Consider the following 22,767-nt stretch of genomic DNA (forward strand, 5'->3'; position numbering starts at 1 on the left):
ACCATTCTACCTGGTACTTCTGAAATGTTTGGTACAGTTTGTGATACAATGGGTCCCCAACCTTTGTTAGATGCACAAGTGGTTCAGCTTTTAGTCTTGGGTAATTTTTTTTGTTTGTTTGTTTTCAAAACAGGATTTCTCTGTGTTATTTTGGAGCCTGTAATGGAACTACTCTCCCGTGGCCCAGGCTGGCCTTGAACTCACAGAGATCCCCTTGCCTCTGCCTCCTGCTGGGATTAAAGACATGCACTACCACCGCCTGGCTCTTTCCCTTTTTCTTTCTGGTATCATGTAGCCCAGGCTGGCCTATAACTCACTATGTAGCTGAGATTGACTTTAAACTCCTGATTTTCCAGCGTCCACCTCCTAGTGCTGAGATTGCAGGGATGTGCCATCGTGCCTAGCTTATGTGGTGCTGGGGATCAAACCCAGAGTTCTCTTTATACTGGGTAATCATTCTGCCAACCGAGCTACATGCTTAGACCTGCGCTTTTCTTAACCATTTCTCCCTCTAAACGTGCAAGACCATGGCAAAAATGGCATCAGCTTTGCTGTTTATAGATTCATGAGAAAAGGAGTATCTTATGTTCTAGATGTTCATGAGGAAAGGGTTATCTTGAAATTTCTGAGACACAAGATTCTTCCATATGCTGGAAAGGTGGCTCTCTAGGCAAAAATGCTTGCCAAGAAGGCCGACGACCTGAGTTCCATCCCTGGGATCCACATGGTTGGAGAGAATGGACTCCTGTATGTGTCCTTTGACCTCCACATAACCGTGCAGGCATGCACATGCCTATGTACATACACATGTGCACACAAAATGACAAAAATGTAGTTTTAAAAAGACTTTGCAGTAAGGAGACCTTATTAGTTCCTTCTGTACTTGCTAAGCATCCAGAGCGTCTGGACTGTGCTTTTGTTTTGGTTTTGTTTGTTTGTTTTCCCCAAGACAGGGTCTCTCTGTAGCTTCGGAGCCTGTCCTGGAACCTGGAACTAGCTCTTGTAGACCAGGCTGGCCTTGAACTCACAGAGGTCCACTTGCCTCTGCCTCCGAGTGAGTGCTGGGATTAAAGGTGTGTGCCACCACCACCCGGCTTTAGACTGTGTGGCTGTAAAGTATGGAACCTTAGATGATATGTAAATTGGGCATCACAGTCCCTGGTCAGCATAAAAATCTTTTTTCATTTGTAACTTCAAAACACACATCTTTGTACTCCTTGACCTATGATGAGGTTACAAAAGAAGTAAAACAAACAGAAATATATTACATGCATCTAACCTACCAACCTTCAGCGTTTAGCCTGCTTGGAGTACCGGGCATTTCCGTTCATAGTCACACGGCTGAGTGGGAACTGTCACTCACTGCCATTGCCCAGCATTGAGACAGTGCCACGCCCCGTACTGCCAATGTGAGAAAATATCAAAATTTGAAGTATAGTTTCTACTGAACGCCTTTCATATTTATCCTATCATAACATTTAACGCTCATCAGTGGGGCTAGAGAGATGACTCAGTGAGGAAGGGTGCTTGCCGCCACCAAGCCCGACGACCTGAGCTCCATCCGTGTTATCCCACGTGGTGGGAGGAGAAGACCGACTCCCACAAGAGGTCCTCAGACCTCTGTGTGCATGCAGTGGCACATATGAAAGCCATCAAGTGAACCGGCATGAGCTGGGGCCATCCGTGTAGTCACATACAGTCTTTAGTTAGTGTGATCTTTGTGCAAGCCCAAAGACACAGAATCTGTTGTTTCCAGGGATGGAGGGGGAGGCTAGCTCAGTTGGAGTGTTTTCTTAGTATGTATAAATCCCTGGTTCAGTTCCCAGCAACGCATACATTGGGCACGGTGGTGCACACCTATAATCCTAGTACTCTTGAGGTAGGGGCAGGAGGATGAGTTCAAGGATATCCTTGACTATATAGTGAATTTGAAGCCAGCCTGGGCTACACGAAAACCTCTCTCAAAAAAAAAAATTATTTCCATTTTATAGACGAGCAATCTGATAGTCAGAGTTTTAATTATATAACTGTTCAAATCAAGGGCAAGCAGATGGTCACTGGACTTAACCCACCCCAAAGCTGTGCTGCTGTATTATATTTCCTTTTGGCACAGATTGGTGCTATTTGCTTCTTGCCTTTTGATGGTACGCTGGGTGTTTTGGCAGGCCCTGTAGCAGAACGGTTAGGAGGAGCCTCATCTTTAGGGAGGGGGCTTGCTGATTTTTTAACTAGGTGTCCCTGACTTAGCACACCCCTGGTACTCTGAGCTTCAGTTTCCGCACCTGTACCCTAGAGACAATCATATCTACCACACCAGGTCACTCTACAGTTTCAATAATTTCCCATGTGCCAAGGGATTGGTACAATGTCTGGAACACAGTGGTCTCTTAGGAGGAAGCATCAGTGTTAAGCTATTGTTTGTTCATATTTTCAAAGCATACGAATTCTTTAGTGTTCTGTTTCTTTCATTTATTTAGTTGAGATGGAGGTGTGTATGTCTTATTCCTGAACTTGCTAAGTAGACCAGGCTGGCCTCAAACTCATAAAGCTCCCCCTGCCTCTGCCTCCTGAGTGATATTATCAGAGAATGTGCCACCATGCTCAGCCTCTTTTTAAATTACATTTATTTATATCATGTGTGTATGTGTGGGTATGTCTGTGCTCTGTGCTTCGGTGTCGGAGGACCCCTCTTTGAGAGTGAGTTCTCTTCTTCCACCAGGGGAGTCCCAGGGACTGCACTTAGGTTATTGGGCTTGGTAGTGGGCATCTACGTCAGGTGAGTCACCTCGATGTCTCAGAATCTTCACTTTTAAAAAAGGGCCTCTTCCAAGTCTTCAAGCTAGACCTTATTGTCCTTAGTTGGAAGTCCTGCTGATGAATTGAGATCTATAGTATTTGTGAAAGGTTAGGTATGGGCAAGGAGGGTGGGAGTCACCCTTTCTCTGCTTTTTCTCCACCCCCCCCCCAGGTGACAGTTTGGATATGTGGCTAGGAAGAGCTTCAAGCTGTGTCACCATTGATATCCATGCTTGCCATGTGGTGGTTCCAGGCATCATGGGGCAAAGACCCCAAGGAACTCTCAGCAAAACCAGAGACTGAATTGAAGAATCATTATTAAGTTGGCCAGCAGCTGCCTGGAGAGAACAGGACTCACAAAGTAGCCCTGAGTGGTTTCTGCAGGGAGCTTTTAACAGAAGAAAAAAAAGCAAAAGAAAACAAAAAACCATATCCTGCTTGGCAGTTGCAGGAGGAAACAGAGCAAGCCAGCAGAAGCAAAAAGTGGCAGTTAGTTGGGGCATCTTGACCTCAAGTTCCCTGGGGCAGAGTTTGGTAACTTTCTAAGAGATTTTCCCATGAGGGGGGTATAAGAGAGGTGTTGGGGGTGAGAGTTGTCAGCTCTGAGTCAGACCCCAGAAGGCTGCAGCAGGGACAAGGTGACGGAATCTTGGCACTCTCACCTACCAAGACAATAATATTTTTCCCCTATCTTTATTTTCTCTTTTCTTCCTTCTTCTCTCTTCTTCCAACTGGCCTCAAACTCAGAGCAAGCATTCAGCTTCAGCCTCCCCAGTGCTGGAATTCCAAGCTACATGTGTGATTGCTACACCCAGCAATAATTCATTTGCTTTTGTTAAGACTAAGGGAGGATGGGGCTGGAAAGATGGCTCAGTGGTTAAGAGCACTGTCTGCTCTTCCAAAGGTCCTGAGTTCAATTCCTAGCAACCATGTGGTGGCTCACAACCATCTGTAACGAGATCTGGTGCCCTCTTCTGGCATTGTATACATATTGAATAAATAAATCTTAAAAAAGAAAAGACTAAGGGAGGCATCCCAGCACTCAGGAGGCAGAGGCAGGAAGATCTCTGTGAGTTTGAGACCAGCCTGGTCTACAAGAGCTAGTTCCAGTAAAGGCGCCAAAGCTACAGAGGAATCCTGTCTAAGGGAGGTAAACAATAATTCCAGGCAAACATATCTGCAACCTGGAACTCAACCTGATTGAGGCTTGTTCATACTGACATGCCCATTTAAGGCAGCGCTCATCAGAGCAAAAAGAAGAGGAGTAATGGTTAACCTTGGTTGTCAAGGTGATGGGATCTAGAACCAGCTAGGAGTTCTTCTATTTTCTTGCTTAGGATAATTGTGTGGAACTTTCTGTAGAGGCTCAGGTCTGAGGAGGTCTGGGAAGAAAGAGTTTGTGCCTCTTGCCTGTTTGTCTTTGCTTCTTGATGGTGAAAGCTACCGCCGCCGCCGCCGGGATGCTTCCCTGACATCAGAACCCTGCTTCTTTGGACTTTCAACATGGACTGAAGACTAGTGTCTCCCCAGCAATCCTCCAGTCCTTTGGTGAAAGACAGGGCTATTGATTGAGCAGCTCTCCATTCTCAGTCTCTCTTGTGTGAAGACAGACTGTATCATGTAAGTCAATCAAATAAATCCCCTTTGTTTCATGGAACCGTGCTATATCCATTCTATTCCGCCAGTGAAACTTGACTACGAACGAGCAGTCTCCACCTACATAACACAAGCGCTGACCTCCAAAACCAGGGCAGTGACTTCTGGGTCACACAGGTGTATAGGACAGTAGGGCCCGGAAAGGAATTTGGCCAGGATGGCAGGCAGCAGGGCTTGATAATGACAATGGAGCACTCGGGAGGCAGAGGCAGGCGGATCTCTGTGAGTTCGAGACCAGCCTGGTCTACAGAGCTAGTTCCAGGACAGTCTCCAAAGCCACAGAGAAACCCTGTCTCGAAAAACCAAAAAAAAAAAAAAAAAAAAAAAAAAAAAAAAAAGATAATGACAATGGAATGTAACACCAAGGGGGGCAGGGTTTCCTTCTGGAGTTATGATTGGTCCTAGTGATGAGCATAGGCTAAAGTGTGCTTGCCATTAAAATGTTTATGCATTGTCTCACTGGTCACAGAACAAGACTGACTTCCTAAAGTGCTGGGCCATAACCTTGCTCTTTCCTCCAGAGGAGTTCAAGCTGTCATCTGTTCTAAATTCAGCTCTGGTGCTGTCCCACGCAGAGAACCAACTGGTTTGAGTTTGTGATCTCTAGATTTACCAACTAGCACGTCTTCCAAACATATTATGGATTTGGATTATAAAGAAGAGTCTAGCTTTACTTTTGGCTGTTGAGTTTCAATTTCACAGCCATGACAGACTCAAAAGAGTGTGGCCCTCGGAATCTGCCCTATGGGAATCTCCAGGGGAAACAGTGTTGAAAATTAAATGTCACAGACCCATTCAGTCCTAGCGAATTAGAAACTTTGGGTGGGATTTAGGAATCTGCTAAAATCTTCTGACGCTGAAATTTGGGAGCCACTCATTCAGAAGGCAAAGTGGAGGAGCAGAGAGTACTGTCACAACCTACCAGTACGCTACAAGGGTTCTGCCGGTCCTCTACCTTTTCCCTCTACCTTGTAAGTACTTGATGCGTGTAAAATAGCCTTCACCATCTCAAGAAAGCCATTTTAACTAACAACATATCTTTAAAAGTCACGTTCCGTCTCCCGCCCCCAGACATCGTCTCTTTAAGGTAAATTTACGTTATCCAGGTGTGGTGGTGTATGCTTATAGTCCTAGCACTGGGAGACAGAGGCAGAAGACTAAGAGTTCAAAGCTTTCTTCGGCTACATCAAGTCTGAAACCAGCCTAGTCTACAGGCGACCCTGTATCAAAAAACCCAAGATCATAATATGACATGATACATTTATGTCACACGCGTTCTAGGCGCTAATTCTACTACTCAGTTTGGTATTGGTTGTTCCGGTCAGGTGTGGAGGAGGAGGAGCGCGGAAATTGCCTTTTTAATTAAGTTTCTGGAACTGGTTGGGGGATTTGTGTCCGATTACCTCCTAAAACCCCAATTCGTAAGAATCTGACAAGCCAGAAATCCCCAGATTTTTGTAACCTCGGTTTCCCTCCTTGTTGGATGGAGGCACTTGTTGCTAAATTGCAGGAAGAGGAAATTAAGAAATGTAAAAAACTGGGGTAAGCGCCTCAGCCTCATTGGGAGAGAGAAACTCTTGCTCCTCCCACGGGGACTCAGCCAGGTAATTCGCTGTACCTGGGGGCTGCCCCTTCTCTTCCAGTCTGCCGTACCGCAGCTCCTTTAACAGCCCTGACCAATCGCCGGACGATCCCCGCGGCCTCTCGCAGGCGCAAGGCACCGGCTGGATTGGTCGTGTCTGGCGCGCGGCTGGCTCCGCCCCCTGCTCCCTGTGGTTGGCGGTAGGGGCCGCGGCCGCGGGGCGGGTCCGCCGGCGGGGCGGGGCGGCCGGTGCCCGGGGGCGGGCGGGCGGCAGCACCGCGGCCCCTGCCAGAGCCCGAGCGGGAGCCGGAGCCGAGGCGGCCGCATAGCACGGGCGCCGGCGCAGTAGGATGAGGCAGCCAGCGGATCCAGGGTGAGCGCGCCCGGGGCCAGGTGGGGCGGCGCAGGGAGCGTCGGTCGGGCGGAGCAGGCCCTGGGCTGAGGTGGCCCGGCGTCGGGGCACCCGCGGGCTCCCGCAGCCGTTGGCGCAGCGGGGCTCGGCTCAGCCCCTCTCCACGCTGCCGGGGCTCGGGGCGCCGGCACGGGTGGCCCTGGGAGATCCCTTCCCTGCTTGGTGGCCGGGCGGGGCGGGGCGGGGTAGCCCCGGGGCCGGAGGTGCAGCCTGCTGGTTCCAGTCCGGCGTCCCCCGGCTCAGTGTAGGTCCCGGGAAGCAGCGTCCACACGCTCGTTGAAGGAAAACACTTGTCACTTCTGTGCGTGGGGCCTCGGCTTCTCACCGCCCCCTCGGCCACGGTGGGAGAAGCTTGGGAGTGGAGAAGCGCGGTTACTTTTGCGCGAATCTGTCAGCGGCTGTGTCGGCGCCTCGCTTGTTTTTCTGCAACTCCTGGTGGACGCTGGGGACCGAGGGGTGATTTGTGTGCTTTAGAAGGGAGGCGGCGGCGCACTGAAACCCGGCGAGATCGGAAGGTTAACAAGTGACATTGGGCTGAGGCCTAACGCCAACTGCCCCGCTGGGAGCGCGGGGATGGTGATGGCGGAGACCGGGGGGACCGTAGCGGGGACAGGGACCCTAGCGGGGACGGGAACCGCCGGCTCCATTGCACCACACGCCTCTCCGGAGCGCCGACTCCGCGCGGGAGTTAGTGCAGGGGAGTTTTTCCCCCCACTGAGAACGATTTTTTGGAAAACTTAGCCCCTCAGTGGGTTGATGGTTACCTAAACCATCAGTTGTTATGGTTACACGGCATCAAATTTAAGGGCAAAGTCTGTTAAACACCCTCGCTCTTTTTTTTCCTCCCTAGAACTAAGGAGCACTTTGTCATTAGATTTCACAGATACTTTGCAGGGAGGACGTACTTTTTGAGTTGAAGGAAAAGTGTGGGATCCTTGAGGACACAGGTGCCTTGTTCACGTGTGAGGTCTAAATGGCTTGACCGCATTGCCCAAAGCTCAATTGAGAGGAATAGTCTTTCTCATGTTTTGATTATTCTCCCCAAAGGCTGTAGAGCAGACGTCTCAGGAGCCAGACTAAACTCGAAGAGAAACAGTGACTTATATGTGGCGAATAATAAGGAAGAATGGAGGGACAGGTGATCTTTGACCCTTGGGGAAGGGTGTTAGAAGGGTCTGGGTTTGAGTTTCTGAGTTTCCGTATTGGGGTGACATGCAGGGAAAGCTTATCTTGTACTGGTCTGGTGAAACTGCCGTTTTTGTTAGCTTTTCCCAACCTTTAAAGGATTTCAGTACCTTTTCAGAGTCTTCAAAGCAGGTAACCCTCTTGAACCTGAGAGAGAGGATGGAGGCAGAGTTTTGTTGGTGTTTTTGCTCCCTGAGCTCCTCCGGGAGTGGACAGGAAGACTTGGAGAGGGGTAGTGGAGGGCTCTGGAGTACTGTGCTTCCACACATTTGTATGTCTTCGGGAGAGGGGATGAGCCGGGCGATTCAGACCAGAGTACTGGCGGTACTGAAGTTCACTGACAGGTAGTCCAAGGACAGATGAGGGGGAAGGACAAGTTAAAAAAAATGGTTTGGAGGCCAGGCGGTGGTGGTGCGTGCCTTTAATCCCAGCACTTGAGAGGCAGAGGCAGGTGGATCTCTGTGAGTTCGAAGCCAGTTTGGTCTACAAGAGCTAGTTCCAGGACAGGCAACAAAGCTACAGAGAAACCTTGTCTCAAAAAACAAACAACAAACAAAAAAGTATGGTTTGGAGCCAGGTTGTGGTGGCGCGCGCGCACACACACACACACACACACACACACACACACACACACACACACACCCCTTTAATCCCACTGGGTAGGCAGTAGGCAGAGACAGGCAGTTTCAGTGAGTTTGAGGCCAGCCTGGTCTACAGAGTGAGTTCCAGGACAACCAGAGCTACTTAGAGAAGCCCTGTCTTGAAAAACTACAAACAAACAAAACAAAACAAAACAAAAGAGTGGTTTGGGCTGAGTTTTGAGAGCTGAGAGATATAGCATATGCTAGACATACTTTTGTATGTTATATAGAGATTATGTTCTTAGGATGCTTCCAGGAAAAGCAGCAAAGGTTAGGCTGTGAGGTGTGTGTGTGTGTATGTGTGTTTGTATGTGTGTGTTTTGAGAGACAAGCTCCTGTATCCTAGGCTGGCTGGTCTCAAACTTGTTACCTAGCTGAGGATGACATTGAACTTCTGATCCCTCTGCCGTCACAAGCCTGCACTACCACACCAGGCTTATATATATATATGGTGCTGGGAATCAAAGCCAGAGCTTCGTGCATGAAGCCTGCTATCGACTGAGCCACATCCCAGCTTGATTACACTTTCAGATAGAATAACTGTAGAATGTTATGAACAGAGACATTGTCTAGAGTCTAAAACGTATCTACTTGATAACTTTTTGTTGTTGTTTTTTGTTGTTGTTGTTGTTTTTCGAGACAGGGTTTCTCTGTAGCTTTGGGGCCTGTCCCAGAACTAGCTCTTGTAGACCAGGTTGGCCTCGAACTCACAGAGATCCGCCTGCCTCCCAAGTGCTGGGATTAAAGGCGTGCACCACCACTGCCTGGCCAAAGACCAGTTTCTGTGTCAGGTGCAGTATAAAATTATACTCACCCTTGTGTTTGTTGACTAGTGTCTTTTTTTTTTTTTTTTTTTACTCAGTTTGTGTTTTATTTAAGACAACAAAAGATCAAAGTGATACAAATCAGAAGAGAAGTCAAACTTTCCTTATTTGCTGATGATATGACAGTATACATAATTGACCCCAAAAATTTTACATGGGAACTCCTACAAATCATAAACACCTTCATAAATGTGGCAGGATACAAGATTATCTCAAAGTAAATCAGTAGCCCTCAGGTGATAAATTAATTGATAAAGAAATCAGAAAAACATCACTCTTAACAATAGCCACAAATAACATAACATAAAAATATCAGGACATTTTTATCCTGGAGTAACTCTAATGAAACAGGTGAAATACCTGCATTGCAAGAACTTTAAATATGATGTCAGGAGTCTCTTTCCCTTTCTCCTGTTAGTTCATTTATTCATAAGTTAGGAAGATCATTAAAGAATACTCCTTATCTTCTAAGTGTCTCTAGTTTTTTTTTTCCTTTCTTGTTTTTCTCCTCAAGAAATTCTTTCTTGGACTGGAGAGATGGCTCAGGGGATGTTGGGGTCTTTGATTCTATCCCAGAGCAGAAGCTGACTGTCACTGAAAAGATGGTTTTCCCAGTCCTGGCTGTGCCACCTAGGGCAGCCCAGTCTTGGCCTGTAGCAGCCTCTGGGGGCAAGATGATCGATCGATCACCTGTTTTTATGGAGGAGGAAAGGGACTCAGGATTGATTGTTCCATGACTTAGCCAGGATGACAAGCTCAACTGGACACAGAGCCAGACCTTCTACATAGACTGATCCCAAAATGTGCTTTTCCCATTGTACCACAGTTCTTTTCCTGGGACTTGATCTGGAGTGGCGTCCGTGTGGCAGGTCAGGCTCGGCTCCAGCTAATGAACTCTGTGCTGTGGTCATGAGCAGTCAGCAGCTGGTCTTGCCCCTCTGCTGGGTGCAGTTTTGGGGGGACCCTAAGGACTCTGGGGAAAGGTGGTTACGCTTTGTGGGAATCCATCTCAGCGCATCGCTCCGCCAGCTCTGTGACCTTGGGAATTGCTGTCTTTGTGTACCCAGTCTCTTCTGCATAGACACAGTATTCACCGTGTAGCAATACCAAGACAGTGCAATCTGTATTGTCTTCTCATTCCTAATAGCATCTGTCTAAAGACTTGTGGAGTCTTACAGTGGCACATGAAATGTGTTTTGCTGTATGAAGTACTGGTGTGTCTTGCAGTCAATGGATGATGGAGTATTATAGTATTTATAGGAACTTATGAGGAGGGTTAAATGAGGTCACTCATGTGCGTGGCATACATAGTAAGCCCTCATAAAAGTTGATGCTCTCAAATGGCAGGGTGGACAGTTAAGGTAGGTGGCTCTGGGGTAAAGCTTTGGAGCATCCACTTGGAGCCCTGGGCTCATGGGCTTGGGGATGGCTTCCAGTTTGTCTGGTGTGCTGTCCTTTAGCTAACTGTTGTCCCCATGAGAAACATTAATTTCAGGAATTAATGAGCCATGGTCAGTCAGCTCCCTTTGTCCTGTCTATTCATTAAGTTCTTTGTCACTTTAAATCCCCCAGTTAAAAATAAAGATCTATGTAAAAAGACTGGAACCCCATACTGATGTATGTATTCTTCCCAAGGACTCAAGGTTATATTCGAGATTGTGTGTTGTTCCTTTCCAGACTCCTTAAGGTGCTGATGGTGTACCATGAAATGAGACTGCTCCTGAGGGGGATGCTAGAAGGCATGGGTGTGGAGAAGATCTTGAGTGGCACTAGATGACGTGAACAGAACCCTGCACTTGGCACCTAGAGGCCTGGCAATATCCCCTGTTATTCCTGCATTCCTAGGGACATCTTTACCAACTCACTAAGTGGCAAAGTCTCTCACAAATTGAGGACTTCCTTTCTTAATTACTTGTCCCTTCGCCTGCAGCCCCAATACAGTCTCAGAGTACATGAGCTTATAAACCCAAGGAGCTGAGGTATTCAGTGGTTGATAGGAATTACTTCATTCAGAACTTTTTGTTTTGAAGATAAGTGTTTGCGTCAAAGCCCAGGCTGGCCTTGATTTTGCTTTTGTTTCTAGAGTAGCTGGGATGACGGGCCTGTCCTGTCATTTGAGAGTCTCAGTCAAGACTTTCAGAGTCTTACTTGGATATTTGTGATAGTCTTTTGAAAAGTAGAAAACAGCAGTTGGGAGGCGAAAGCAGTCAGATGAGTTTGAGGCCAGCCTGGTCTACATAGCCAGTTCTAGTATAGCCAAGGCTACATATAAGCCCTGGTCTCAGAAAGAAAAGTAGGAAGCAATGAACAGTCAATAATAATGGGACTGGTTATTATTTATGGAGAATTGCAGTGGCCGAGGTCTAATCTTGTACCTGGTTCAAACTTCAGAACATTCTGGGTTTGTTTGTTTATTTTTGTTTTTTGTTGTTTGGGAGGGGTTGTGAGACAGGGCCTCTCAATGTAGTCCTGGCTGTCCTGGATTTAGTTACATAGATCAGGCTGTCTTTGAACTCAGAGAGATCCTCCTGCCTCTGCTTTCTGAATACTGGGATTAAAGATGTGGGTCACCAAGCCTGGCAATGAGAAAACTGAGGTTCAAAGAGGTTAAATAATGATGCCAGGATCACAGGACAAGGTCAAAAGCTTATAGCAGAGATCAGAGCTCAGGCTTGTGTTGTTCCTAGCGTGAGTTCTGTGGTTATGGTCATGTATGGCTCACCTGTTCTGAAACCCTTTCAAGCCATGCACCCTGGGAGCTCCTCCCCTTTGAGGTCAGAGCTTTCTGGTCTATATCTGTTCAAATCTGAGAGACTTGGTTAAGCCTAATGATAACTCACTCCTACGGAGTTAGAGGAGAGTTAAGTCCTTGAAGGGTTTTCTTTGGGGAACAAAGCTGGTGGCAGGTCACTGTGAGCACAGATGGGACTGCTCAGAGAAGAACACCGACCTCTCCTGTGGAATCTCACAGGATGGGAGACCCAGGTGGGCTTGGAAGCAACGAATTAACCTCTGTCTGCTGGATATGCCTAAATGTTGGTTCTGAGAGCTTTTCCCTAGGAAATTATTACACTGAGACACCGGGCACCTCCCTAGCTTACTCTTACAGTTGAGGATGGCATAGGGTGAGGAGCTGGCTTCAGTCCCAAGCTTATAAACAGGGCCGAACACCACTTGGTATCTTCAAGTGGGCTGTTAGAGTCACAATATCCATTTTAAAAGAGTGTTGTTTCTCCTTTGCTATTCAAAGCTTGCATAAGCTGGTTTACTCTCTTAGCCAATTCTTTTCTTTTCTTTCTTTTTCTTTTCTTTTTTTTTTTGAGACAGACCCTTTCTGTGTGTGGCCCTTTCTGTTCTGGAACTTGCTCTGCACACCAATATGGCCTTGAACTCACCTTCCTCTGCCTCCTGAGTCCTGGGAATAAAGGTGTGTGCCATCACCGTCTGACTTTTGCTCCGTTCTTACACCTTTCTTAACACCCAATGCTGTCTTTTAAGCAGTATTCCTAAAATTGTTAATATTTATTATTTGGGTTTAAAGTAGAGAATTTAAAAAATGTCCTACTGAAAAGACTGATTGAGCAGTGGTTGTCAGTCACCAAGCATTTGAGTTTTTCCTGGTTCCAAGCTCTGTGCTTGGCCTTGGGAATCTGACGAGGAGCAAAACAGATGTGGTCCCCACCTGCCCGTGGCACCTTCTGTGGTCTAGACTATAGACAGCCGACAGATGCCCTGGGCGTATCAGACACACAAAACAGTAGGGAGCATAAGATCTCTCCGAAGGGGACGAGCGGGGCGCTGGGAAAGAGAGGAGGAGTATTGCAGGAGAGGAAGTGGTGGGTGGGCAGTGTGACCGTGCTGACCAGGGGCAGAGACATATGGTGGCCAGCGTAGCCTGAGTGTGCCTAGCTTGGGACAGAGCAGAGGGCCCTCAGGAGTCAGGCAGCTCTTGAGAGGCCTCGGGACATTTCTTAACCTTTTGAGCCTCCTGTGCTTGGGAGCATTGAGTGAGCCCTGAGGGCCATTTCTGGCTTGAGCACTAAGAGCAGTGAATTTGCTGACTCAGCAGTGGGAAACTTGACCCAGACGAGGTACAGGTAAAAAGTGCAGGAAGGCTGCTGTGCAGGTCTTCTGAGGTTTGCTCAGGCAGCTCGGGTGGATTTCTGCAGTGTGCCTGCTTCTGGGGAGAGCCTGCCCTGCCTGCAGGAGGCCCTGCTTCAGCTGGCTGCTTGGTATGGAGCCAGCTGAACTGGATGGTGCTAGTGTCTGATTTTAAAAAAAATTACATTTACTAATTTGTGTGTGTGTGCAGCATGCCTTGTGTGTGTGCCAGAGCCGACGTGTGGAGGTCAGAAGACAACTTTTGGGAGTTGGTTTTCCCTTCTCATCATGTGGATCTTGGATGTTGAACCCAGGCATCAGACTATTGTCTCTGAGTCTTCTGGCCTAGTGTCTGCTTTAGTATTTGGATGTGGGAAGTAGTTTTGTTTTGCTGTCTTTTTCCCCCCCCTTAAGAGGCATCAGAAACCAGTGGCTTTATTATTAGGTGATCAGATGTTGCTATTTGTGGTACCTGTCTGAGCCCCATCTCTAGTAAGATTTGGTGTCATGTTTTGGCATTCATAAGGACAGCTGTACCATAGGGTCATGAGGGCCCACTGCTTTGGTTCTTTGATTTGGTATGGTCAGTAATAAAATGCTGTAAACCCAACGATACATAATAGTTTGTTTTCCTAGAAAGTTAATTATTACCAAATTTGTATATCATTGAATTCACTTTTAAAGTCTTTTAGCTTGAAAAAAATTAAATACGCTGTGTAAAAGATAACATACTAGAACCTGTGCACTCATCGCTCAGCTTCAGTAATTAGCAACATTTTGATAATCTTTTCCCCTTTAAAATAGGATTTTGTTTGTTTGTTTGTTTTGAGTTAGGGTTTGCTATATAGCCCTGGATAGCTTGAAGTTCACTCTGCTGACCAGATTGGCCTTGTTTTCACAGAGACCCACCTGCTTCCTGCCTCTGGAAGGAAGTGTTGGAATTAAAGGTGGTGCACCACCACTACCACCACCAAGCTTAATTAAGTCTAGTAGGCGACCCTTGAATTCTGTAGATAGCTAAACAAGGCCTGGACTTGGGCTGCTCCTGCCACTGTGTCCCCGGTGTTGGGACTCGAGGACAACATTGTCCTCCCTCTCTCGGATGGTTTCACACTGTAGTGTCTTGGTGACTGTCCTGTCACTTTATGTGTGCATCTTTGAGCCGAAAACTCATGTGATAGGTGTGATCGAAGAGAAGAAATGCCCTGTGTGCCTGGTGTTGAAATTCACCACCCAGAATGAAAGCGTCTTGGAAATCTTTGGAGAAAGGGCTGATAGCTCTGTGGTTAAGAGCAGGTGCTGTTGCAGAGGTCCTGGATTCGGAGCCCAGTACTAGCAGGTGGCTTACAACTGTCTGTAACTCCAGTTCTAGAGGATCCAAAACCCTCTTCTAGCTTCTGCCAGTACTAGGCATGCAAATGGTGCATATACATGCAAACAAAACACTTATACACACAAAATATAAATAAATAAAAATTTTAAAAGAAAAAGAGAATAGATGGATGTGGTGGTGTATTCCTATAGTATGAGCACTCAGGAGGCAGAGACAGAGGAGGATCTCTGAATTTGAGGCCCGCCTGGTCCACATATTGAGTTATAAATGATAAACTTCTGTTTTTGTTTTTTATTTTTAAAGGAGCATTTCAAATTTATCATGCAGATAACTCTGTAGCAGTGTCCTCATGGGCCACCATCTGTCTGTAAAGTTAGACCTCTAGGTCTGGGAACTCTAGTGGTCCACTTATCATATGTGATGACCATTTGGAAGGTGGTAATTGGCCACGGAGAAACTGAAGCTTTGGTTTAGTAAATTTTAAGTACTTTTAGTTTAAATAGTTGTATATGGTCATATTAGACAGTGCAAGCCCCAGTCTTGGCTGGGACTGTGTTTACCACATGTAAGGAGCAGAGTTTAGTCCTCAACTCCACAGAAACGTCAAAACCAGGAACACTGCCGGGCGATGGTGGCGCAGGCCTTTAATCCCAGCACTTGGGAGGCAGAGGCAGGCGGATCTCTGTGAGTTCGAGACCAGCCTGGTCTACAAGAGCTAGTTCCAGGACAGGTCCCAAAAGCTACAGAGAAACTCTGTCTCGAAAAACCAAAAAAAAAAAAAAAAAAAAAAAAAAAAAACCAGGAACACCAGCCATGGTGTTAAGCTAGAGCCCCGCACGACTAATTATTTTTGGTAGGGAGTCTAGCCTGTAATGGCTGAGCCGTCTCCCCAGCCCCCAGCATAACTGATGGGAACAACAAATGTAGCATGTACATTACATGTTATTCCCGAGCTCAGTGCAGTGACTGTGTCTGTGGTGGAAGGGAGAACTACCGGGTGGGTGGTCTCAGAGACTCAGAAAAGTTGGATTTGATACTGTGGTGTCTCCTGAACCTAGGGTCTTAGGAAATGAGCCCTGAATCCCTGGCTGCTGGTTCACTGTGCACTGAGAGGTGGAGAGACCGGGAAAGGCTATCTGAAGGCTTCAGAAAACAGGGTGACCCCAACCCACCATGGGAGTTCTGTTCACTGTTGTGAGATTTAGAGGCTATTATTCCAAGGCGACACCCGGGGCTGGAAAATGACAGCTGCAGAGGGCACAGGGTGTCTGGGCACTTCTTTATCCTCAGGGCACAGTAAGATGGTTGGTTGATAAACATTTAACATGGATGGCAGTCTCAGTTACTCAGAGACTGGCCTCAAATTTATGTAGACATTCTGAAAAACATGTAACAAGGAGGTGTATTAGTGAGCTGCGGGGCTTGCACAACGGGCATTCTGCTGAGGGCCGTTGGCGTTTCTCCCCGTGGCTGGGCTCTTTGCTCTCTGCTCTTGGCCACTCCCTTGCTGTGTGCTGTTGACGTTTGCAGCTCTTGGCGCTCCTCTTCTCTATCTTTTCTGCCGTCACTGTCAGATGGCTCCTTTTGCTGGAAAGACTGCAATGATTCTGCACTGACTGCCACGGCTCCTAATCCTCCTTTCCAGTCTGTTCGCTGCACACAGCAGAGTAGTCTTTTTAAAAACCCACATTGGCTGCTGGGATAGCTAAGCAGGTCAGGTCTGTGACCTGAGTTCGATCCCTAGGCCTGATGTGGTGGAAGGAAAGAGCCAGTTCTCATCAGTTGTCGTCTGACCTCCACACAATGAAGAGATAAAAATGTAATAAATTTAAAAAATCCTGGCCCAACCAAGTGATATCTCTGTGTAAACGTGAAAGACGAGCTAAGATTACATCCTGAACATGTGATTTAATCCTCTTGCTGCCTTCAGCCCAGGCCTCTGTCTCCTGGTATATTACTTAGGTGTGCTGGCCACTTTTCCAGCCCTGGCTAGAAAGGAGCTGGACATTTGGAACTGAATTATCTTCAGGGCTTAACACACCTCTCACTTGCCTTTTTTCTTACCCTTTTTATAGTGATCATCACAGGTTGTTATTCCATATTCTTTAATAAACAGCTGCTTTTCCCTTCTTCTCAGGAGGGCAGAGACCTTGTGTGTACCAGGTTTTTTTTTTTTTTTGGCGAGGGTGGGGGGCACCAGCCAGTTCCTAAATGTCATGGAGACTTATTAGTTATGAATGCTCGCCTTCTCTCATGCTTGTTTCTTGCTAGCTCTTGTTAACCTATTTCTCTTCATCTTTGTTTTGTCTCAGAGCTTTTTAGCTTTTCTTTCTGTAAGTCTTACTCTGTCTGCTGACTGGTGGCTGCCTAGCCGGCCCCAAGCGTCTCCTCCGACTCTCTTCTCTTCTTTTTCTAGATTTCTCCTCCTCCTTGCACTCTCTACCTGCCAGCCCCGCCTATCCCTCTCCTGCCTAGATTGGATTCAGCGCTTTACCAGAGCAGTCAGGTGCCTTAGGCAGGCAGGGTGAAACAAATGCTACACTTCTGTACATAATTAAACAGACGCAGCAAATCAAGGGCCACACACCTGTACACAGTTACCGTAATACTCTGCAGCATAAACAAATGTAACGTGTTTACATAGTTAAAATAATATTCCACAACACTTGCTGATGTGCTTTCTTATGTGCTGAGGATAACCCGGCATCTGTCATTAACGGGCTTCTGAAGCAATTGCTGAGTGAGTGAATGACTGAGTCCAAGTATACCAAGAAGGATGGGAAAACTGAGCGTGAGTAATGTTCTTCAAAGTTTGGGTTTAAGCCAGGCTGTGGTGGCGCACACCTTTAATCCCAGCACTCAGGAGGCAGAGGCAGGTGGATCTCTGTGAATTTGAGGTCAGCCTGATCTACAAGAACTAGTTTCAGGACAGGCTCCAAAGCTACAGAGAAATCTTGTCTTGAAAAGCCAAAAATAAATAAATACATAAAAATAAAAGAAATAAAAATAAAAGTTTGGGCTTATTGAAGAGGTTGAGTAATTTTTAAGGCAGAATAACTGAAGAGGAGGAAAGAGGCAGGGGAAGAGTGCAGCAGTCCGTCCTGGCAGCTACCGGGTAGGTTTGGAGGAAGCAGCTGGTTCTGAGGACACACTTTCTATTCCTTTGTTCCAGATTTAAGAGACATTGGCCTGCCTTGTTACAAGGACTGGGTTAAGGGTGGGCCCTGGTCTGAACAGGGCCCCTGCACTGAGCCTCCAGCAGTATCTTTCTCTTGCTTTGTGCTGTGCGTGTAGTCAGCAGGGACTGCAGTTGACCTCTGGGTTGGTGACTTGTGTGTGTGGCCTGTGGTCCTTCACAGAGGATTGGCTGCGCATGTTATCTCTCTTCCCTCTCACTCACGGGCCAGTGCTTTGCCAGTGGGGGCGGGGATAATCTCTTTGGCACTTATTTGCTGGTACTGCTAAATCATTGTGCCAGGTGGGCGCTAAAGAGGGCTCCAGGAAGTTGTGGGAAGGAACTGTGGTTGCTTCCTGGAGGGGAGAGGCTTTCTGCTCTTGGGAGCCTCCCTGTTGAGACTGCAGCTGTATGCAGACTGGCAGTGCACCTAGGCCCACTTGCCTTCCTCAGACCCACTTCAGATGAACTGGGGAGTGCCCGCTGCCAGCCCCCGCAGCTCTGCATCTGTGCCCCAGGAAAACAGGAGACACTTGGATCTTCCCCGGACTTTGAAGTTTTGAGTAGGAGATTAAAGGTTTTGGGGTCAAGATGGTGGGTAAATTTCATCCACAGCCTTATGGTTTACAAGAGAAAATCGGTGTGATATATACTATCTGTATGGAAGAAAGAGACTCGGCCAGGGCCTCAGATGCCAGAGAAGAGGTCTCCCCCTTGGGGCTGGGAGGGCAACTGAGTGTTTTAGTTAACTTTGTCAACTTGAGATAAGGTAGAAATGTTTTGGAAGAGAGTCTCAGTTGAATTGTCTAGTTCAGACTGCTCCTCTGGCACGCTTGTGGAGTGCTATCTTGATTGCTAACTGATGGGAGAGCCCAGCCCACTGTGGATGGCTGCATTACCCAGGAAGGTGATCTTGGCCGTCTAGGAAACGCAGCTGAGTGTACGGCTGCTAGCCAGCAAGCCGCATCCTCCATGCTTTCTGCTGTGCTTCTTTGATTGTGACGTGGGTTAGCTGGAGGAAATGATGTGTGGAATAGGAGGCAGGCCTTGACCTTAATGACAGCCCATGATGTGGAATTGCAGGCCAAGGAAACCCTTCTGCTATGCTGCTTTTGGGCAGGGTATTTTGTCATAGCAACAGAAATGAGACTAGGGCAGTGGGATTGACCCAGGGCTCTTGTGGATGCTGAGCAGCAGTACAGTACCTAGCCCGAGAGGAGAGGAGGGATCTCGTGAAGATCAGGATCTTTGTTTAATGGAAGACTTGCAAGACTTGTTAAGAAAACCCTAAAGGCCTTTCATCCCAGCACTTGGGAGGCAGAGGCAGGTGAGCCCTTTCTGGTCTACAAAATAGTTGCAGGACAGCCAGGGCTGTTACACAGAGAAACCCTGTCTCAAAAAACAAAAAAGGAAGAAAACAGAAACAAGAAAAAACAACAAAAAGGCCTCAAGGTGTGTATTTCAGTGACACAGAAGAGATCATAGAGGAAAAGTGTAGTCACAGATAACAAGGGGGCTTTGGCATGACGGTGGTGACCAGGAAGGAACTTGTAAGGGAAACTGGCACTGAGAGAAGAGTTTGAGTGCCTACAAACTTATATGTGAGGTTGAGCAGCTTGGGCTGCCTTGCTCTGGAAACTTGCAGCATAGGTAATGGGGTGGGTAGTTAGCATTGGAGGCAGAACCAAGAAGGAGGGTCCTAATGGCCCCCAAGGGAAACCCTTCTGGGCTTTACTCTGTATGGGGCCTAATCATGGAAACCTATAAAAACATTTTAATTGTGATGAAAAGCTCAATAGGAGAGCAAGTGATGTGCTAGTGAGACTCAGTCTGCTAGACCTAGGCAGCAATAGGCAGGTTTAAAACAGACCCTCTGGCCGGGCGATGGTGGCGCACGCCTTTAATCCCAGCACTCGGGAGGCAGAGACAGGCGGATCTCTGTGAGTTCGAGACCAGCCTGGTCTACAGAGCTAGTTCCAGGACAGGCTCCAAAGCCACAGAGAAACCCTGTCTCAAAAAACCAAAAAAAAAAAAAAAAAAAAAAAAACAACAAAAAAAAACAGACCCTCTGGCAGGATTTGTCAAGCTTGCAGACTTTTGTATAATGTAGACCTTGTAGGAATGCCTTGTGGAGAGCAGGTGCGGGGAAGAGGGGTGGAGGAGATGAGGAGAGAGGGGTGAAGAGAGAAGAGAGGAGGAGAGAAGGGGGAGGAGGGGAGAGGAGAAAGAGGAGGGGGAGGAAGGGTGAGGAGAAGGAGAGAAGGGGGAGGAGCGGTAATGAGAGAGGAGAGGAGAGATGCCTGTGCTTGGTGGTACCAAGTAGGTAAAAGCCAGAGGTGTATCCTCCTGCGTGTGTTTGTATTGCACTTAATGGTACTAAATAGGAAAAGGCCGCTTGTCAATGTCGCTGAGGTAAAAGCAGGAAGGAGCAACCGTTTACCACAGGCTGGCTCTTCCTCTAAAGTCATCAGCTGAGTATTTCCTTCAATCCTGAGTTACTGTTCCTTAGAGTTAAAATGGTGGGAATGCTGCCCACCTGGACCCAGGAGCCACGTTAGTGTCCTCCATGCACGCCCTTAATCCCAGTCCCAGCACAGGGGAGGCAGAGACCCTGGCCTACAGAGCGAGTTCCAGGACAGCAAGGCTGTTACACAGAAACCGTCTCGAAACCTCCTCCAGAAAAATGACTTTGTGGATGTCATTTACAAGAGCGACTCACTGGGGGTGGGGGAGTACACAAAAGAGTGAACCTGACCTATCACATGCTGAACATTCCTGTGCCTTGTATCTACTTCCAGGTCAACTGGAGAGCATCATGGGTTAGGCAGACAGGAGAAACATTGGTAGGAACCCACCCAGTCACTAATTTGGTGTACCCTCTGGGCTTCCATCTACCTCACACCCTCTTTAGAGTTCAGAAACTCCAGCACCTGCCCTTTGGAGCCTGGAGGAGCTGTCCTCAGGGAGTGCGAGCTGCTGTCCCAGTGAAGTTCAGACGTGAGCTTGAAGTGGAAAATAAGTCAGGGTAGTAGGAAGCCCAGGGGAAGGGAGCTGCTTTTGTTTTAATTTCCCAGGGTAGACCAAAGCCTGCAGGAATAGGGTGAGTGCCGTTCGATCCTGGCAGGGAGGTTAATAGTAAAGCAGGAACATTAATTTTTTTTTAAGGCTGAAACTCCCAGCAGAAATGACTATTGATCATGCTCTGAGCCAGAGACCAAACTCATTTGTTCGACTTGGCTTTGTCTTAAGGTTTGACTGTGATTGAGAGTGTGTTCCTAGGAGGCTTAATAGCCTGGAGTGAATTTTATTTCGAGAGATCTGATTTGTGATCCCAAAGATCTTAGAAAAAGAAAAAGACCCATCACATAGCTTCTGTGTCAGGCAGCTGAGGTGTGTTGGCAGCCAGCACAGTAAGCTCAGGGCTGAGCATTTCCTGGGGCAATGGTCAAGAGGCCCCTCTAAAGGATTGCCCGAGTTTAGGATGCTAGAGTGAACTTGACAAATAAAATGGAATGGACGTTTTTTGAGCTTTTCCTGTTTTGATTCACAGCTTTGAAGGAATACTGGAGAATCTGCAGCTTTGACTATTTAACCTAACTGCTGTGGCCTGGAAGCATGTGGTATCGGCAGTTGACACTGGCTGGGACGTGTTTTCCTCCTCTGGGATGGCCGGCCTGCTCACCCTGAGATGACCCCCCCCCCAGTGCATACACAGCAGACATGCTATAGATCGGTTAGTGCTGGCTGTGATGGGAGTTTTGTGGCAAGCCAAGGAGAGCCGGTGTATTTTTAGTTTGTATTTCTGTTTTAGGAGCTCATTTATACAAATGCTTAAGTTGATATTTAAAGTAGGAACCAGAAGGTTCCATTTCCTAGGTTTTTTTTTTTTTTTTTTTTTTTGAGAAAGGGTTTCTCTGTGTATAACAGTTGTGGCTGGCCTGGAACTCACTCTGTAGACCAGGCTGGATTCGAACTCACAGAGATCTGCTTGCCTCTGCCTCCTGAGTGCTGGGATTAAAGGTGCGCCCCCCCCCCAACCCATTTCCTAGTCTTAATGTTGTTTGCAGTGTACCGAGGGCCAGGTACCTGAGTTCAGGCCTTTAGGTTTTACTCTCATCTCTCAGGGCAGTGTCAGCTTCTTCCAAAATGGAAGGCTGTGCTGAGGCCAGAAGTGCCCTGATAGACGCAAAGAACCGGTAACTATCTTTAGACATGATGGTTTCCAACTGTAATCTTAGCACTAGAGAGATTGAGGCAGAAGGATCGCTATGAGTTTGAGACCAGTCAAGACTACACAGTGAGTCCCTGTATCCAAAAAAAAAGAAAAGAAATATCATTTAATATCTAACTCTTGATGATTTCTAGCCGGTTCTTTGAGGCTTGTTAAAGGGCTATCACAGATTATTCCTGCCTTGGGTTAGGTGGGCCGGTCATCCAGCAGTCCTACAAGGACTGTCAGATGACACCTCACATGAGGTAGTGCTGAGGGGATGACTGTGCAGGCCCAGATTCTCGTAGGATTCAACCTCCAGCTGCCTGAATGCAGCACCTTGACCACTAGACCACCACCCCGGCAGCTCTGGTCTTCTGGGAATAAAGACCTTGAATTCCTCTAACTAAGGGTGACCTTGAACTCCAGATCTCCTGCCTCCACCTTCCAAGTGCTGAGGTACAGGTGCCTCTGAAGGATCTTAGAACAAGTGTTTGAATACCTAGGATAGCATTAAGCATGATAAGTTCTTTTTTTTTTTTTTTTAAACTTTTTATTTAACTTTATTATGTTCGTTGGTATGAAGGTGTCAGATCTCATGGAACTGCATTTTCAGACAGTTGTGAGCTGCCATGTGGGTGCTGGGAATCGAACCCGGGTCCTCTGGAAGAGCAGTCAGTGCTCTTAACCGCTGAGCCATCTCTCCAGCCCCAGCATGATAAGTTCTTGATTACAAAATGGTTAATTAGATTTTTTTCTCCCAAACTAATAACTTATAAACTATTATATCAGTTCTTTTCTCCATTTTCTCCTTACCCCCCCCTCCTTTTTTTTTTTGGTTTTTCGAGACAG

The 22,767-nt window shown here is 47.3% G+C and overlaps 1 protein-coding gene across 2 annotated transcripts in view; it reads left to right on the forward strand.

Moving 5' to 3' along the window:
- Positions 1-6,267: 6,267 nt before the first annotated feature.
- Positions 6,268-22,767, forward strand: part of Tex2 (testis expressed 2) — a 119,985-nt gene continuing 103,485 nt past the window's right edge. For both annotated transcript variants that reach the window (XM_075990341.1, XM_075990342.1), the window contains exon 1: positions 6,268-6,407. The gene's annotated coding sequence lies outside the window, so the exon portion shown is untranslated. The remainder of the gene's footprint in view (positions 6,408-22,767) is intronic.

The sequence above is a fragment of the Microtus pennsylvanicus genome, chromosome 11, assembly GCF_037038515.1.
Source record: "Microtus pennsylvanicus isolate mMicPen1 chromosome 11, mMicPen1.hap1, whole genome shotgun sequence".
In the NCBI taxonomy this organism is placed as follows: domain Eukaryota; kingdom Metazoa; phylum Chordata; class Mammalia; order Rodentia; family Cricetidae; genus Microtus; species Microtus pennsylvanicus.